This window comes from Bufo gargarizans, chromosome 5 (genome assembly GCF_014858855.1).
Source record: "Bufo gargarizans isolate SCDJY-AF-19 chromosome 5, ASM1485885v1, whole genome shotgun sequence".
Classification (NCBI taxonomy): Eukaryota; Metazoa; Chordata; class Amphibia; order Anura; family Bufonidae; genus Bufo; species Bufo gargarizans.
Window position 1 is genome coordinate 429048791 of NC_058084.1, and position 6336 is coordinate 429055126.

Genomic DNA, 6336 nt, shown 5'->3' on the forward strand with positions numbered 1-6336 from the left:
ACTACAAAATCATGAGGCACAGAGGATTAAAGATCACAGAGAGGCACAGAGCATTATCAATCATGTTAATGCTCCGTGTCTCTGCTGTCTGGAACAGGGCGTGGCTCTCTTTCACGCAGCAGATTACATGCACGGCATTCGCTCGTGTGAAAGAGCCCTTAAATCTGCCTTTGTGGTGGCTTAAAGGGGTTCTCAAGGAATAATCAGTTTTCAGAAAGTGCCCACAGCCTGCCTCTCTAAACAGAAGATTCATACTTACCTGCTCCCCGCAGTGTTCACATGCTCCACTGAAGCCAATGACTGGCTTCAGCAGTAATGGGCTGCTTGTGCCCATGTGACCGCTGAAGGCAGTCATTGGCTGCAGCAGAGCATGTGACCATACCCATGCACAACCAGATGTCAACACTGAACACTGGACACTGGAACATGGACACAACGGTGGTAGCACAGAGGACCAGAGTGGCGGGGAGGAGGTAAGTACGATGCTTCTTCTATGAGAAGCAGGCTGCGAGCGGTTGCTAAAAACGAATTATTCCCGGAGAACCGCATTAAGGAACTATGCGCATGACCGTATTCAAATTGCAGTCTGCAAATCACAGATCCGCATACTGTCCACTTATTTGCAGAATTGTTTTCAATGGGTCCGTTGCCAGCTATTTGCCGCCGCTACATTCACACAAGGAAAAAGGACGTGCGATTGACTTTAACATCCCGACGGTTACTCCTGGAAAGTTTCACAACCTTTCCAAATTTTTATTTTTTTCCCTGCATTTGGAGACTGAGCCGGTATACAACAGTTTTGGAACATACCGTAGTTTATTAAGTGGTTCCTTGATCACCTACATTACAATAGGCGCTGGTATGGCCTCTTTTGGTGGCAGAATTTGGCAGGGATTTCAATAGAGGGCTACATTGCAGTACATGCAGCTGTGCTTCATTGGCGTGAAGAGAGGATGTGACATTCTCGGTATGGTCACAGCCACAAACCGCAGCCTCCGCGTTAAAAACAAGAGACGGCAGATTCCACAGAGCCGCCTTTTTGGTTTGGAATCTGCGCAAAAATCTGTGTGTGAACGCAGGTTTATTTCAAGAAGCAGATGAAACATGTCTGGATCCATCTTCAGTTCTGTACAGACTGCATTCGAACCACAATTGGCTTGGTTAAAGCTCCCAGTGTATATGTACAAGGATTCATAGGGCTCAGACAGAGGCGGTTAGTCGTAGTAAGTACAGTATATGCAGCCTGTGCTTTCCTATACAACACATACTGCACGGTAACTGCCCATATGGATTTACAGGGGCACATGTCAGAGGTAGACACTGGAAGTCTTCATGACGTATGCCCCAGAAATAAAGACTCCATATACCGTCTGTGGTTGGGGGGGGGGGGAGGAAACAGTTGGGCTGCCTCTACAACTAAGGGTGGGTTCGCATCAGCGTTAGTATATAACCCCGTTATAACGGAATGCAAGATGAACACTTCAAGAGGCATTTGGTTTTCCTCCGTCCTAATACATTTCTATGGGCACAAATAACGGTTCTGCTTTGTTCAGTTACGCATAACAGGAAAAAAAAATTTGATAAGAAAAGGTCCTGTCGACAGGTATTATGACGGAGCAAAACGGAATACCTCTTAAAAGGGGTTGCATTCCATTATAATAGAACAGTATAACAGAATTACTAATGCTGATGGGAACCCACCCAACCCTACCAAAATCTGTGGGTTAGGGCTCATTTTTTTCCGTGTCCATTTCGGGGTTTTTTGCTGGCCGTATGTGGAACTATTAAAGGGGTTCTGCACTTTCATTTAACTGATGATCTATCCTCTGGATAGATCATCAGCTTCTGATTGGTGGGTTCACAAAAAAAATAAAATAATAATAATATAAATGGAAAAAGGCTATGTGCATTGCGTTGCCATATATCTGTTCTGCGGACAAGGATAGGCATTGTTACAGTACTTTGGAGAGAACAAAGCCACAATGCAATAGGAACCGCAAAATGCATACAGTCGCGTGCATGAGCCCATAAGCTACAGTCTGGTGCCTGTATTAGGCAGACGGAAATGGAGAAAAGATCTGCGGTGACTGCAAGAAAGTTGTGCAATGCTCATATCCCAAGATAGCCTACACATGCACTCTACGGTCACACTAAATGCAGGGATGTTAAAGGGGTATCCCAACCAAAGGCTTTGTGGCTTATGTCATTATTATAAATGCTCCAAGTAGTGACCGATATCCATCCACAGGCCTCCTGTATGATTATTATTTTCAAGATTGTCTGGCTTGGATGACCTAATGCACCGCAGGACCCAATCATTTGTGCTGAATCAGCTTTTAAAGAAGCCACAAAGATATGTTCAACCAAATACAATCAAGAGCAGAGAACCGCCGTGGACAAAAGGACCTTCTGGGTCTGATATACTGAAGGATTGCATCTGTACTACATGTTTTCACAGGGGTAAGGCCTAGGGCGTTAGCAGCGATCCGCGGCAGTTAACCCCTCAGGTGTGGCACCTGAGGGGTTAACTACCGCACATCGCAGCTACTTGTCAGAGGTCGGGAGCCGGCTATGTGGTTCTGCAGCTCCCGCCTCCTGTATATGAATTGAGAGTTATATTCATTGGTGGCGCAGTGGCCACAATCAATGCCACAGCCCCTCCCCTCATTGGTGGCAGCAGCAGCACAGGGGGAGGGAGACACTGCTTCCCTCTCTCCTGTGCTGCTGAGGGAACACGGAGAGCGCTGACAGCAGTTCGATCCTTGTTTCCGATACGTTATAGGTATATCGGCAAAATAGATGCCGATAACGTTTAAAATCCTGAATATCGGCCGATATCAGTAAAACTGATAATCGGTCGATCCCTAGTGGCAATGCTAATGGACTGCACCTTTGATAAATCAGCAATGTCTGAGATGCTTTGGAGAAATACAGTATATAAATTTTTTGGGGAGAGGCAAGAACACATGAACACCACTTTCTGGGGCTGCACAGGCCCCTTTGTCAGGCTCATATCAATAGTGAGTAAAACAGTAGTAGGTTTAAGGCTGCATTCACAAGTGAAGGATAAGGGCTCTTTCACACTTGCGGCAGGACAGATTCGGCAGGCTGGTCTCCCTGTCGGATCCGTCCTTCCGCTGTTTCGCCGAGCCGCCGCTCCGTCACTATTGACTATAATAGGGACGGGGGCTGAGCGCCGACGCAGCACGGCGAAAGCCGCCGGACTAAAAAGTCCTGCATGTCCGACTTTTTAGTCCGGCGGCTTTCGCCGGAAGGACGGATCCGACAGGGAGACCAGCCCGCCGGATCCGTCCTGCCGCAAGTGTGAAAGAGCCCTTAGCTGCATATTTTCTGCAGGAGAAAAAATAAAAATAAAATCAGCTGCGGATTTTGTTGTAGAAAAGCTGCAGATTCAGTTTTATTCTTTGCATTGAAAAGGGCGAAATCCACAGTATAGATTGACACTGCAAATCTAAAGGGGTTTTCCGAAACTTTAATACTGATTGGCGGGGGTCCGACACCCGTGACCCCCAGTAGCTCAGCTTTTCCTAGGCCAGTGACATTATGTTCATCGTTCATGTGGCCTAGGGGAAGCTCTGCCCCATAGAAGAGAATGGGGCTGAGCTGTGATACCAAGCACAACCGATACACAAGGTACAGCGCTGTGCTTGGTGAACACAGAAGGCCTTGGCATTCACGCAATTGCTTTCGCAAACAGCGGATCGGCAGCCGCGTCAGCCCCCCACCAATCCACAGAATAGGTCATCAGTATGAAAGTCTCAGAAAACCCTTTGAAAATATGCACCGCAGGTTCATTTCTGCTGTGTGACTGAGAATTGCCGAAAGCAAAAAATACAGATGACGTCTGTGTGCATTCCGTATTTTGCGGAACGGAAAAGCTGGCCCCAAATAGAACAGTACGATCCTTGTCTGTAATGCGGACAAGAATAGAACAGGTTCTACTCTTTTGTGGAACGGAAATGGAATGCACACAGTACCTTTCCGTTTCTTGTGCGGACCCATTGAAATGAATGGTTCCGTATATAGTCCGCAAAAAAAAAAAAAAAACACAACATGGAAAGAAAATAAGTTTGTGTGCAAGAGGCCTTAAAGTCCCAGCTCGCGGGCAAGTAATACACACTCCCTACAGGGCATGGCAGGTGCTCGAGGTGTAAAGCGAATACATACGTAAAAAAGGGAAACGTAAAAAGAAAAAAACTGCAATGCAGCAGATCCTGTAGCTGTATAATTGCAGAAGCTCCGAATACAAAGGAAACTAGAAAAACATACCTAGAGGGTAAAGAAAAAGAGAAAAAAAAACGCCCACAACACAGACAAGTGCTGACACATCAGCTCCTGAGGCCACTGATCCGACCGTCCAGCCTCCTAACCAGGAAGTCTACACGGAGATCCAATGTCCACGCGGCAGGAGGACACTATCAGAAGTCGTACAGACAGGAGACCGCACTGGTGAAACTACAGATCCCAGCAGGCCCTCGGGACATGCCGAACGTTGCAGTTTGGCAATAGCTGGAGAAGCTGAACACAATCCTGATTCAGATCCCAGTCTGATTACTGACAAAAAGGGAAACCTTCCTGTCCCTAGAGGTTACATTGTACCAAGGGCGCACACTACACCCCCGCCATGGGCAAATACCCCACTCACAACGCACTCCTGCAAATCTACCCAGCAACGAGATCCCCCCAAAAAAAAGAGGGGACACAGGGACAACACCGCAGGCGGTATTTCTGTCTCTGGCTGTGTGTGCAGTTATTTGTGGTGGTCTGGGCTTATAAATAACTGCACCCCCCCCCCCCCCCCCTCTCCCTCACACTACCACTCCCAGGATGTCCTGCGCTCCCCTCCCACTGCACATTCCTACAGGGAAACTCCCTGCTGCCTCTGGGGGTGGAAAGGACAGAGCGGATCATAATATGCCACCACCGAGACACACCAGGCCCCTGTATCAGCCGGGCCCACCAGGAAGCCCCCTGTATCACCCAGGCCCACCAGGAAGCCCCCTGTATCACCCAGGCCCACCAGGACACCCCCAGCACTTTACATTCCATCTCCGTGGGGCAGGGGATCATCATATATTCAACACAGGACTATAACCATTAACCCCTTCACAGCCATGCCTGTAGCCTATTTCTGCTGTTACTGCAAACTATCACCCCACTCAGGTGCTATAGTGAGAACAGGCACCCAGAATCACTGCAGGGACCTGTCCACAGACACTATATACACATCTCAAATATTTATACACACTGTATCCATCTCACACTGTTTACAAGAATTATATATATACACCCATGTGCATTGCAGATCTGATAGCTACATCGCGTTCTAGAGGAATATACATGATATATACACCTCCATCTATATATTCAGTATCTACATAAATATAAGTAATAATACAACACAGACACACACACATATATATATATATATATATATATATATATATATATATATATATACATATATACACAAACACACACACACACACCATAGGACTATATACACACAGTCTCTATACAGAGCGCCCGGTCTCGGCAGCTGTTCTCACCTTGCGGATGGCGGCGCGGTCCGGTAAAAGTTAGCGGAAGGTTCCAGTGAGGAGAGGGCTGTGAGCTACGCCCCGGTACGTGGGGAGGATGCAGGCTCCGGCCCGTCTCCCTGGCTCTGGACTCAGTGACTGGCCTCGTCCCGGGCGCCTCTAACGGTTCCCGACTTCTACGCGGTGACGTCCCGCGCCCAGCCCAGTCCGCACGCCGCGCCACAGGAAACGCATTCCTGGCCCGTGACGTCAACAACGGGGGGCGGGGATTAGTCAGGACACGTGGGTCGGGGGGAACAGGGAGGTGACGTCAGTACGGGGGCGGGTTCATCCTGAGAGGATGTCGCCACAGCCTGCAGCCATCTGCCTGTGACCGGGAAGGGGCAATGAGGACGTTTCTGCAACGTTGGCAGTTTAGGTTCTCATGCTGTTTTCAAGATCTCATCTTGCTGTCAGTGATGGAAACTTCCATACTGTTCCTTGAGGAGCTAATAATGTGTCCTGATGATGCGCTGTTAGAAAACTGATATTTAGGGGGGAATTTATTGCAAGTGATTGCATCCCATATTGGCAGCTTTTCTAACAATTGTTGCAATATTTTTTTTTTATTACTTTGGACAGAAAACGGCGCAGATTATTTGTGACAGCAGAGCTAAGGCCTCACCAGTCTGTGTCCATGGTGACAAGAGGGTCAGTGGTTCATCTGTGAAGGATCCGTGTTTCTGTTTTTTGCCCTCCGTGTGTCATCTGTATTTCACAGAAAATTAATTTCCAG

The 6336-nt window shown here is 47.9% G+C and overlaps 1 protein-coding gene across 2 annotated transcripts in view; it reads right to left on the bottom strand.

Moving 5' to 3' along the window:
• Positions 1-5796, bottom strand: part of ITGB1 (integrin subunit beta 1) — a 31526-nt gene extending 25730 nt beyond the window's left edge. The window contains exon 1 of one of the 2 annotated variants that reach the window (XM_044292749.1): positions 5571-5796. The gene's annotated coding sequence lies outside the window, so the exon portion shown is untranslated. The remainder of the gene's footprint in view (positions 1-5570) is intronic. The other variant, XM_044292750.1, reaches the window with a different exon arrangement.
• Between the last annotated feature and the right edge of the window lie 540 nt (positions 5797-6336).